This window comes from Hemiscyllium ocellatum (assembly GCF_020745735.1).
Source record: "Hemiscyllium ocellatum isolate sHemOce1 chromosome 27 unlocalized genomic scaffold, sHemOce1.pat.X.cur. SUPER_27_unloc_41, whole genome shotgun sequence".
Lineage (NCBI taxonomy): Eukaryota > Metazoa > Chordata > Chondrichthyes > Orectolobiformes > Hemiscylliidae > Hemiscyllium > Hemiscyllium ocellatum.
This window is the reverse complement of record NW_026867511.1, coordinates 92,109-102,895: the sequence shown is the minus strand read 5'-3', so window position 1 is coordinate 102,895 and position 10,787 is coordinate 92,109. Positions and strand designations below refer to the sequence as shown.

Sequence of the window (10,787 nt, the reverse complement as noted above, 5' to 3'; positions counted from 1 at the left end):
TCTTTTTTTTATTTCACTGCCTTCCAAGGATACAGAATTTCTCCCATCTGAAATAGTTTGCCCAGAAAATAATCCAGCAGGAATATGATTATGGAGCTATCAATAAAAATGTCTAATTTGGGTCACCCAACGTTATTAATGGAAGAACATTATCTCTTCAAGTTTCGATTTGCCCATCAAAATTCCTTGAATTTAAGGTGTTCCATTGTTGTTCTCATCTGAGTGCAGAACCAACTCAACTGACTGAACAACCGAAACAACTATTCTGTATGAACTTTAGATGTGACATCCTCTCCCTCTCTCTCTGTTGACCAATGGGATTAACGAGGGCTGGAAGTACCGCTCAGAATACGATTGCTGATCTATAGTTTGCTTCTGCTGCTGAACATAAGGATTTAAAAGCTGCTAGCCTGATCCCGCACAATGCAGAAAAACAGGCTGTTCACCCGTGTCTGCGCAGAGGATAATTATCACTTGGAATGGATTACAAAATGGTAAAAACAATGACTGCAGATGCTGGAAACCAGATTCTGGATTAGTGGTGCTGGACGAGCACAGCAGTTCAGGCAGCAGCCAAAGTGCAGCGAAATCGACGTTTCGGCCAAAAGCCCTTCATCAGGATCACAAAATAACAACTGTTACCAGTCCCACAACTCATGAGTTTCCCATGGACAAAGTTAAAAATCACACAACACCAGATTGGAATCCAACAGGTTTATTTAGAAGCACTAGCTTTCGGAGCGCCGCTCCCTCATCAGGTGGTTGTGGAGAATTAGATCGTGATCCCGGAATTTGTAGCAAATACAGTCCAGTGTCATGAAAATGTGATACATTAAACAATTTTAGATTAAATCTTCCATCTTTTAGAATGGGTTTCTGCTCTGTGATATGTTAATCCCTGAACTTGTTTTTAATGACCTTCTCAAGAATGTCATTGAAATGCAGAGTTTTTCTAATAACTGGTGTGAATTCTGTCTGGGTCCCAATGTTGAGTCAGACTGACATTTTTCTTAGAAAAGCTCTGCATTTATATTCCACTTTTGAGAAGGTAATTTATAGATTAGGGTGCAATTTAGGGTGGATTGGCTGTGCTAAATTACCTATAGTGCTCAGGGATGTGCAAATTAGGGTGGATTATCCATGGGAAATATGGAGTAAGGGGGTAGGTATGGGTGGGATGTTCTTCAGAGGGCCAGTGTGGAATGGATGGGCTGAATGGCTTACTTCCACATTTTCGGAATTCGATGACTCCCTTAACACCGCCCCCCCCCACCCCCACCCCCACCAAAGGAACATTTTATCTGTATATATTCTGTCAAGCTCTTCGAGGAGAAAGTGAGGTCTGCAGATGCTGGAGATCAGAGCTGAAAATGTTTTGCTAGAAAAGCGCAGCAGGTCAGGCAGCATCCAAGGAACAGGAAGGGCTTATGTCCGAAACGTCGAATTTCCTGTTTCTTGGATGCTGCCTGACCTGTTGCGCTTTTCCAGCAACACATTTTCAGCTCTATTCTGTCAAGCCCCTTTCAAAATTCTATTGGTTTTCAATAAGGTCACTTCTGGTTCATAGAGGTATTCAACACAGAAACAACTCGTCCATGCCGAGCAGGATTCCGAAACTAAACTAGTCCCACTTCCCTGCATTTGGCCCATATCCCTCTAAATCTTTCCATTCATGTACCCACCCATTTGTCTTTAAACATTGTAACTGGACCTGCATCTACCAGTTCCTCAGCAAGTTTATTCCATGTGCAAACCACCTTCTGTCAAACCATTGTCCGTCAGGTTCCTTTTAAATCTCTCTCCCCTCACCTTAAAGAAATATGTCACCTAGCCTCGAGCTCATTTTAACAACCCCCTAGTTTTATGCTAAGGAAGAATCCTTTGCTATTCACCTTACCTCCACTCCTCATGATTTTATAAATCTCAATGAGGTCACCCCTCAGCCTCCTTCACTCCAGTGAAAAAAGTCCCAGCCTCTCTAAAAAAGTACCTGATCCCTCACCACCGCCACCCTCCATTACCCAGGACCCTACCATTAACTGTACATGTCCTGCCCTTCCTTGTTTTCACAAAACGCAAGCCCTTGCTTTTATCCATACCTCTCTCATACACAGCTCTCTCTCAGACACACACAGGCTTATACTCCATCACACTCACAATTTACCTGCACGCACACAATCTTACATGCACACACTCACATTCTCTCATGAATGCACACACATATCTCTTTGGGGTGAATTTGTATTGGCAGGATTATTCTTGCAGATACATTCAATTTTGCTCAAAGAGCACGTAAACTGCAGGCAGGCAATCCATGTAATATTTTATACATTCCTACTTTGGAAATAGAACCAGTCTGATTCAAGATTGGGATACTGATAGACTCGAACCTCACACCTTTAAAGCATTGTCTGAACTGAGATGTCACCTATTTTTTATAACACCTTAAGTCATCTCGAGAATGTGGTTTAAAAGATTTATATTAATGAACCAAAACCTGCAACCCATTCTAAAAGATGGAAGAGGTAACAGCAATCTAGGCTTGTTCGAATATCTCCTATCAGTTGCATGACACTGTGATCTTTTGCTATGAAATCTGTGCCTCATTACCCTGCTCCACAGCTACCCGATGAAGGAGCTGCACTCCAAAAGTGAGTGCTTCCAAATAAACCTGTTGGACTATAACCTGGTGATGTGAGATCTTTAACTCTATCCACCCCACTCCAATACCGGCTCCTCCATATTGTAACTCGTGAACACAGCCCACACCTCCCGGTGCTGCCATTGCACTTTACAATGTCAATGAAATGACTCAGTCTGCACTCCTGAAAAATTCCCAATTTCTCAAGATACTAGTTACTCATTCACTGCTCCATTTCATACGCAACATTGGAAACTTAGTGCAGCAGGCTGAAAGAAATGAGCAGCTTTAAAACTAAAAACTCTTGGAGCTCAAAGCTTTCGATGAGAATCTGAGACCGGTAGTAAGTTCAGGTAACCTTTATTGTGACCCAGCTTTGTTACACCTTCAGAACCCCGCCCCCAGCAAAAAAGCATAGAAAAAGGAACTGCTTTTTAAACAGTTCAAAGCACACACACTCTCCACCCATCCCACCTCACCTTCTTTACTGTTTGTCACCACCAAGTTGTCCTTTTGTAACTGGATCCTTGGTACAGCGTAACCTGAAGGAAGTATTGCCTCACTCAGCAAAAAAGATTTGTCAATTCAGGGTGTAATGCAGCTTCTTGATGAACAACCTGGTTAACATCCCCAGGAAGGTGGGAGCAAAATGGAACATCAAGACATTAACACCAACACACTTCAGTCAAACATTTCTGCTCCCAGGAAGGGCAAAACATCCTGAAACTCCAGTCTTCACCATCAGATTTCTGCTTTCACAGAAGACGATTAAAGTCATACAGCACGGAAACAGACCCTTCGGTCCAACTTGTCTGTGCCAAACACGTATCCTAAATTAATCTAGTCCAATTTTCCTGCATGTGGCCCATATCCCTCTAAATCCTTTCTATTCATGCACCCAACCAGAAGAATTTTAAAATTCCCCTCTCACTTCAAACATATGCCGCACTAGTTTTGGACTCACCCTATCCATGCCCCTTATGAATGTCGACATGGTCACCCCTCAGCCTCCAATGCTCCAGGGAAAATATCCTCAGTGTATTCAGCTTCTCCCTCCAACTCTGGGGTTACACTAAACGTTACACTATTCGCAGCAGAGAGTAACTGTGCATGTTTCCTGAGTGTGATCACAGTTTCACTTGCTCATCAGAAACAAAGATCCAAAAGGACACCACAACTGCGGAGAAGTCATGGAAATGTGGGGACTGGAGAAAGGGATACCATTTTCTGTTGGCACCGGAGACTCATTAGCTCAGTCGCATTGGGAAGAGGCAGTTCTTCAAAACATTATTACAACATTATTTCCAATTGACAAAAATACATTCACACTGCCTGATTACCTTGAACTTGTACAAGTGCCCTGTCATAACATCTTTAATTATAGTTTTCGACATTTTCCCTATGACATATGTTAAGGTTCAAAGTTTGTGCGAAGATTTGTAGCTCGGGTGCTTGTTGTAGTGGTTCTGTTCGCCGAGCTGGAAGTTTTTGTTGCAAATGTTTCGTCCCCTGGCTAGGAGACATCATCAGTGCTGTGGAGCCTCCTGCGAAGCGCTTCTTTGATGTTTCTTCCGGCATTTATAGTGGTACCACTATAAATGCCGGAAGAAACATCAAAGAAGCGCTTCGCAGGAGGCTCCACAGCACTGATGATGTCTCCTAGCCAGGGGACGAAACGTTTGCAACAAAAACTTCCAGCTCGGCGAACAGAACCACTACAATATGTTAAGGTAAATGGTCTGCAGTTTCCCATTCTCTGTCTCCCTTTTTGAAAAAAAAGAGTTTCCACAATTTAAAGAAATCTTCCCTGAAACTAATGACGTTGTGGAAAATTAAAACCAATGCATTAACTATTTCACTGGTTAGTGTTTCTTTAAGAGTCTTAGATGAAATCCTTCAGGTACCCGGAAGTTGTCAAACCGTAGTTCCAACAGCTTACTCAGTACTACTTCCCTGGTAATTGTAATTTTCTTCAGTTCCTTCCTCCCTTTCAATTCCTGATTTACAGCTAGTTCCAGGGTGTTACTTGTATCCTTTCTAGTGAAAACAGATTCAAGCTCTTTTTTAATTCATCTGCCATCTCTTTATCCTCCATTATTGAATCCCCAGACTCATTTTCTATTGAACCAACACTTATTTTGTTAACTTTTTAAAAGAAAGCTGAAGAAACTTTCCTCCCTGTTTTTGTATTTTTGGCTAACTTTCTAACCCTAATTGCTGTGCTACTGCCTGCATTATTTCAGCTGTTTTGCCCCAGCTCTCAACTTGAGCATCAATCTGTCTGCTTCTTTTATTGAACTGACCTTGATTAGGTGTTGCAAAACACACAAGGACAAGTCTTTCCTCTCCAGAATGTCTTGGTACTTAAAATGATAAAATTCACTTTGAAATATTGTTCATTCAAACTTTACTAAGCACATCCTACAGATTCAAAATTCAACAATGAGATGCAGTTTTGTTACAATCATTCAGTTTGAAGAAAAAAACTATTAACTTTGAAGAGAAGTTGAAAACCCAGTCATTAATTGGAAGAACAGCTCTTTTTTTTTGTTTAAAAATGTGAAAACCTAATCAACAGGAATAACATCGCAGAATAGTGTGTATGGCATTAAATTGTAAATCTAGTTTTCTTTCCTTCCCTGCCATAGTTCCCACAAATCTTTATAGAATCTTGATAGTTCATTCACTTTTTGGGAATAGTCCAAGACATGCAATATCTTTCTAGGATTCACTTGAATTCTTCTCAGGATTCCAAGAATATCTGGTAATTTTATGAGGATGCCTCCATTAGCTTTTGACTAAGTGAACTTCTAGATTTCGTTTGAGACTTCAAGGTTGAGACTGATCAGTTTGAATGTCGGTTGGAAAAACCTCTGGTTCCTCATGGCTGTTTGTACTTTTAATCTCACAGCACCTAGTGTGTGAGTGACTAAGCTGCTGCTGAACACAAACTGCTTTCTGTCAGCAATGCAAACTCCACGGTGTGTTGTTTGAGTGTTCTCACCATCTGGAAAAATGATGGGGTAATCTCAGTCAGGATAGCACAACAACACTCCTTCCTCAGGAGGCTTATGAAATTTGGCATATCAATAATGACCCTCACCAACTTTTACAGATGCACTATAGAAAGTGTTCTATCTGGATGTGTAATGACCTAGTCCAGCTACTGCTTTGCTCAGAATGGTAAGATACTACAGAAGGTTTTATGCACATCGCAGACCATCATGGAAGACAACCTACCATCCATGGTCTCCACCTACACTTCTCTTTGCTGCAGAAATGCTGCCAAAATCATCAAATTCTCCTCCAACCCCCTAATGCTCTCTCACAACCTCTTTGGTCAGGCAGAAGATACAGAATCTGGAAACACATGCACCAACAGGTTCAGAAAGAGTTTCTTCCCTGCCATTGTTAGACCGATGAATGGACTCTCTTTGTACGTATGGAATGATCTGCAGAGAAAGTGGTGGAGACTGCTACAATTACAATATTTAAAAGGCATCTGGATGGGTGAATGAATTAAGAAAGGTTTACAGGGATATAGGCCAAGTTTTGGTAAATGGAACGAGATTTATCCAGATTAACTGGTCAGCATGAACGAGTTAGACTGAGGGGTCTGTTCCCATGCTGGACATCTGTATCACTCTGTCCAATGCTCACTTACCTTCCCCTTCAATAACAGCATAATTGGAAATATATGACATAGCTACAACACATAATTACAACAATTAATTATAATCAAATGTGAGAAAACCACGAAAAGCACGTTGAATATTTAACAATTTAATAACACTGGACAAATCTCTGACCCTTTTCACGTTCCAGTTCTGATAAATGCCATGAGGATCTGAGAGAGCGAATCCGAAACCCCTTCGCTTGCATTCTACACTCTCCGCCGCCAATTGGTATAAGTGTACAGTGCTTTCCCTCTTCTCTCTCCCTCCCAGGATGAGGAATAGAAAGGGGGAGATATTGCTTTGCTCCCAGATGTTGCTCAGAGTTGGGGGTATCAGTCTGAAACTGATCGGGCTACTTCCGCATTGTGACGTCCATATACGGGGCGGGACGTCCGGAAGGAGCCGGCCGATGACAATCTCGTATTCCAAGACGGTTCTCTCCTATTGGCCACATGTCATGCCATCACACAGGTCAATTGTGAGCCAATTGGAATGCCTGGGTAGCTGAAAGGCGATTGTTCCGCCGGCCAATCAGAGCCGCCGTATTGACTGACTGCGGAAGTTTGACCATGAGCTTCTGAAGCTGATGCGACTCCTCTCTTCACCCCCCCCTCCCCCCGATTGAAGGTTGAGCTTCACCTCGGACTGCAACTTCCTTTCTCTGTCCACCATCTGTGAGTACGGCACTTCCTTTTTTCACCCCCCCCTTTCCATTCTGGGGTTAAACTGCTCCGTTTCTGACTCTTTATTCCATCCAGTCCATGCTGAACATGATTCTAAACTAACTAGTCTCCACCTGCCTGGAAGTGGTCTCCCATTTCAGGGAGAAATTAGGAATGTATTCCTTTCTTGTTAGTCTGTGGAATGCTCCCTCACAGATAGTAATGGAGACTGGCTCATGGAATATATTCAAGGCTTAATTGAAGAGAATTTTAAATGACAGGGATATGAAAGGTTACGGAGAACAGCAGGAAATGGAGTGAAGGCCAAAGTAGCACAGACCTGATTTTATGGAACAGCAGAGCAAATCCCAGGAGCTGAATGGCTCACTCATAGTTCAATCTGTGACAAGCTGTGTCCAGGGCAGGAAGAGGCGAGCATAGATCCATCAGTCAATATTTTTCAGCATTTATGGAGAATTTGGAACATGGGGCAATAATACCTAGTGAGGATGGAGGGAGACTGTGGTATTTAGATTCAAATTCTGGGGGGAGGGAGAGCAGAAAGAATGTTCCACAGGAACCAAAACTGTCTGTTTGGAGTTTCTATCCTGTGTAGACAGTGATGTCTTCTGTAATCTCCATTTTGCAGGATATGAGAACGGATGGAATTGCAGCCAGTAATCTCAAAACAAGATCTGATCGAGCCAATCGATTCACTGGCACAGGAATGTTATCAGCCTTTTGAATCTCACTGGATATTTTATTTGTCTTCTGTCCTGCCTGCTTTGAAAGGTTTCAAACTTCAGTGAGACCGAAGTACACAGACCTCAGTGAGCGTGTACCAGTGAACTGACTGTAGGAAGAGCTTTAAGCGGGTACAAAGACTGAAATAGCAACACCTCATTCGCAGCAGCAAGACATAGAACACGTTCTATTTGTGAGTGGTCCTTCAACTGGTTGTTGACACTAGAGGGCGGTGGGGATTCCCACGTGATGGAGAAACAGTGGAAATGTGGGGACTGCGGGAAGGAATTCAACTTCCAGAGTTTGCGAAAGCCATCGCCACCATCACACTGGGGAGAGGCCATTCACCTGCTCAGTGTGTGGGAAGGGGTTCACCCATTCATCTGCCCTGGTGACCCCCCAGCGGGTCCAGACGGGAGGACAAGGCCTTTCACATGCAACGTGTGTAGGAAGGCGTTCGTTCAGTTATCCACTCTGCATAGTCACCAGCGGGTCCACTCTAGGGAGAGGCCTTTCACCTGCTGTGTATGTGGGAAAGCATTCAACCGGTCTTCCAACTTCCAGAGTCACCAGTGGGTCCACACAAGGGAGAGGCCGTACACCTGCTCTGTCTGATGGAAGGCGTTCGTTCAGTTATGCACCCTGGTTACCCACCAGCGGGTCCACACCAGGGAGAGGCCGTTCACCTCTGTGTGTGGTAAGCACTTTCAGCGCTTCATCCACCCTGCAGTGTCACCGGGGAGAGACTATTCACCTGCTCCATGTGCGGGGAGGGCTTCAATGATTCATCTTCTCTGCAGAGACACCACGGGTCCACACCGGGGAGAGGCCGTTTACATGCTCCATTGGCGGGAAGGCATTCATTCAGTCCTCCAACCTGCAGAGTCACCAACAGGTCCACACCGGGGAGAGACCATTCGCCTGCTCAGTGTGTGGGAAGGGGTTCATTGATTGGTCTTCCCTGCGGAGACACCAGCCTATCTACAAGTGCGGGAAGGGATTCAGTCAGTCATACCATCTGGTCAGACACCAATCCAGTCACACTGAGTAGCAAACGTTTGGATGCTTTGTGGGTGTTACTTGTATTAATATTCAAGAGGGCATACATTGCCTGGTGAGTTGAGCAACTGTTAAGACACACTTACTGATTTGGAACATGGACTGAAGTCAGGAGGTGTATATCTGTCATGTTTGACGCTGAAGAAACCTGCCCTGTGTAAAGATTGGCTCCGGTTTCTCCGACCCCACAAGGCTGGCAGGACGATGACGTGGTGTGAGATATTGTATTGTAGGTCTCTTTACTAACCCACTCTCAAACTCTTTCTATTAAGTCATTCATAAGTCTTTTCTAACTTGCTCACAGGAGCCCTGTATCTAATAATATTGCATTCCCATTTCATTCACCCATAACTCTTTCCTGTAACATAGCTTGCTTCATTCATTCATTCACTCACTCACTCACTCACAGTTTTGTAGTATATTTTACTATTACAAAATAGAATAAGCTAAAACACTCATTACTGCTTTTTCACACCTTCATCCCTTACCAGCTCTTGCTACAAGCAGTGTTTAGGCCTATTTCTGCATCAAATGCTACCTCTCAATAACTGTCAACATGTTTTCAGAACAATACCTCCCTGCCATCTTATCACCATGAAAGAATACGATATTAATCAGCCCTTGCCAACCATCTATCAGGACCTGAATAAATACATCAATACATAAATACATCAGTTTCCCTGACTCGCAGCCACTGTCCCCTTTAAGAAGCTGACTATCGAGACTGCGCTTCCATGAAATTGCAGGAATGAATGAAACTCTCACTGGCAAATACTAAACAAGTCTCCCAACCCAGCTGCAGTAAACAGTTTAATTCCGTTTATTCTTTTATTCAGTGCAGGTACAATGGCTAACTTATTTAGAGCACACAGGCCGAGTAATTTTACTAACATTTGCTGACTTAAAAGACAAAAGGACTGTCACCTCTTAGTTCTGCAAGCAGATCACACAGACAATCTCAATCCCATCGGGAGTAGCAGCCAGCGTTTGTGTACAATAGATAAAACAATGGGACACCATAGTGATGGAGTGTTAATCTCTATAAGAACTGTGTGTAAAGAGGCTGCTGTAAGGATGGTATTTCGGGTTTCCATCACCACCTCAAACTTGTACAACTTGTGGTTGCTGAATAAAGAGGCTGTTTTCACCAGTTGCTGATTTTGGTCGCTATTTGAACACGATCCCACAACGGGAACAGAGAATTCTTGCCCAGTGCTGAAGGATGGATAAAAAGGAAAACTAAAGTTTCTGACGGCGGCTGACAATCCGAGTGGTGTTTGTGAGAAATGCCCAGAGCTATGTGGAAATTGTCAGGGTCTGGGTGACCCAACGATATTCCCAGGCTCTGAGCCTCACAACGAGTGGCAAGGTAGAGGACAGAATGTGGACACGGGTTATGACCCCACTATAGAGCTGGACAGCACAGAAACTGACCTTTCCATCCAACGTGGCCATGATGGCCAGATATCTGAAATTAATCTCATCCCATTTGCGTGCAATTGACCCATATCTCTCTGAACTCACCTCTCCATCCAGATGCCTTTGAAATGTTGTAATTGTACCAGTCCCACCACTCCCTCTGGTAACTCATTCTGTACGTGCACCACCTTCTGTGTGAAAAGGTTGCCACTTAGATCCCCTTCTCTCTCTTTTCCCTCCTTCCCCCCCACCTTAAACCTATGTCCTCTAGTTTTAAACACCAATGAGTCTGATTCCTTGCTGTACAGCTCTATGACTCTTGTGTAAGTGATAATATATTGGTGGTACACACTTGATGGGCCACAGGGCCTTTTCTGTACTGTATGATTCTGTGATCAGAAAACTCCCGTTGGGTTCCACAAAAGCATGTCTCTCTGTGCCTTTCTGAAACAGACACCATTTATAACAGATTAATGCAATAATAACCTTAACATGGAATTTAAGAACAGACATTCCATTTGAGCACGTTCCTTCTGTGCTGAAACCATTCTGTTGTTTGTGGGAGATCAGGCTGAGGAGCTTTAA

At 43.5% G+C, this 10,787-nt stretch overlaps 1 long non-coding RNA gene across 1 annotated transcript; it reads left to right on the top strand.

Annotated features, from left to right (window-relative positions):
- Positions 1-6,895: 6,895 nt before the first annotated feature.
- Positions 6,896-9,933, top strand: LOC132808331 (uncharacterized). Its single transcript, XR_009642062.1, has 2 exons — positions 6,896-6,992; positions 7,630-9,933. It is a non-coding gene; the product is annotated as an uncharacterized LOC132808331 (long non-coding RNA).
- Positions 9,934-10,787: the final 854 nt, after the last annotated feature.